Here is a 2,010-nt window from a genome sequence, read left to right as displayed (position 1 = left end):
GAAGAGCGTTTGAAAAATAAATTACTAAATACTGGGTTTCTGGTCAGAGTCATCTCGTCATGACGATTTGGAGTGCTTGTTCTCAAAGAGGAAAGAACCGAAATCCATTTATTAATACGAATCCTATACGTTGTGTTGTGTAGGATCCAGAACCGGGCAGTGTTATTGGTGTGTAAGCTGATCCCCTCTGTCTTGGCAACAAATGAGCCCAAATATCAAACAGCACCAATTTCTTCTTGGAGAAAATTATCTATTGCATAAAACTTAATGGGTAAGCAATAAAATTAGGCCAGTAATTCAGGCTGGTTTAAAGAGGAGATAAAAGCCTGGCTGGCAATTTGATATTCAGCTGCCATACTGTCATTTTAATAAATATAGTCAATGAGCAGGAAAGGCATGTAAATACATTTTATAATGACAAGATGGTGGCTGGAGCCGGCCAGCTCAAACAAAGAAATGCTCCCAGTGTTGCTGGTGACGGCTGAGGGCTCTTGTCTGGGTAACCTACTGATTTTCTGTAAAAACCCAAAAACCAAAGCAAGCTGGGCGCGTGCTCGACGCTGATGGGGATAATGACTGCGTGCCGCTAATGCCACCGCTCTGATCCGTGCGAGTCCCCAGTCGATGTAGCTGGCTGGTGTCCCCAAGTACAGGGAGAGGCATAATGCCTCCTGCCCCCATGTGCTGCTGTGAGCACAAAACGCAGCACCATTGCTAAGCCCGAACCGAGCCGAGGAAGTTGGGGTCTTGGCAAATACAGCTCTGGTTGCTGGCCCGGTTCGGTATCTAATCTTTGCTTTTTTTACATGGTTGGCAAGCAGGCCCAGCGACACGTGGCAGCGAGCTCCACCACTTGGGTAAGATGCTGTGTTAAAAACGTATGAGCTTGCCTTTTCAAGCTCGCTTAACAGGTTGCCCAGAGAGGTGATGGAGGCCCCATCCCCGGAAATACTCAAGGCCAGATTGGACGGGGCTCTGAGCAGCCTGATCTGGTTAAAGGTGTCCCTGCTCCCTGCAGGGGGGTTGGACTGGGTGGCCTCTAAAGGTCCCTTCCAACCCAAAACATTCTATGATTCTATTATTGATGTTTCCTCCTCGAAGTGAGGCCATCTCTGGTTGGTTGTGTGGACCCCAAGGATGTTTCTGATTCCTCTGCCCTCTTTATTATTTCCCCCCCCCCCTCTGAACTGGAGAGCTGCTAACTTTATTGGCTCCTTATATGGCAGCACCATTTTCTCACGCCTTTAATGGCTCTCTTTTGATCTGTCCTGCTCTTGCTTTGGTTTTCTTGACATGAACACGGTGTTCAAGCTGAGATGGGTTTATAACCTGCTCCCTCATTAATATATGACCTAGCATTTTAATCCTCTCTGTAAGAAACATCCAAATGTTTTAACTGCCCGGTTGGCTGAGATGCCCGGGGATAGTTAGTTCTTGGCTACGCCCACCGTGTGGACATGAGGAATTTAAATTGCACCTCATGGTGCACCAGACCCTTGTGCGTCCTGAAGGGAATTGAGTGTGCCCTCAGTAAATTTGCAGATGACACCAAACTGGGTGGCAGTGTTGATCTGCTTGAGGGGAGGAGGGCTCTGCAGAGAGACCTGGACAGGCTGGATTGATGGGCCGATTATTTACCTTTGCACTTAACTATGATTCCTCCTATGTTGTTAACCTGCTGTGAACAGCTGGCACATAATCTCCCCATATACTGGATCTCTTTTCCTACAGAGTATGTTGAACTGGTTGACAGCCGGCTGAATATGAGCCAGCAGTGTGCCCAGGTGGCCAAGAAGGCCAATGGCATCCTGGCCTGTATCAGAAATAGTGTGACCAGTAGGAGTAGGGAAGTGATCGTGCCCCTGTACTTGGTGCTGGTGAGGCCACACCTTGAATCCTGTGTTCAGTTTTGGGCCCCTCACTACAAGAAAGATGTTGCGTTGCTGGAACATGTCCAGAGGAGAGCAACCAAGCTGGTGAGGGGTCTGGAACACAAGTCATATGAGGAGC

The 2,010-nt window shown here is 48.3% G+C and overlaps 1 long non-coding RNA gene across 7 annotated transcripts in view; it reads left to right on the top strand.

Annotated features, from left to right (window-relative positions):
• Positions 1-2,010, top strand: part of LOC118453071 — an 11,533-nt gene that overhangs the window by 7,245 nt on the left and 2,278 nt on the right. For all 7 annotated transcript variants that reach the window (XR_004842973.1, XR_004842975.1, XR_004842971.1 and 4 more), the window contains one exon: positions 822-857. This is a non-coding gene — a long non-coding RNA (uncharacterized LOC118453071). The remainder of the gene's footprint in view (positions 1-821; positions 858-2,010) is intronic.

The sequence above is a fragment of the Egretta garzetta genome, unplaced genomic scaffold (assembly GCF_000687185.1).
Source record: "Egretta garzetta isolate BGI_Z169 unplaced genomic scaffold, ASM68718v1 scaffold69, whole genome shotgun sequence".
Classification (NCBI taxonomy): domain Eukaryota; kingdom Metazoa; phylum Chordata; class Aves; order Pelecaniformes; family Ardeidae; genus Egretta; species Egretta garzetta.
This window is presented reverse-complemented; position numbering and strand designations above follow the sequence as displayed.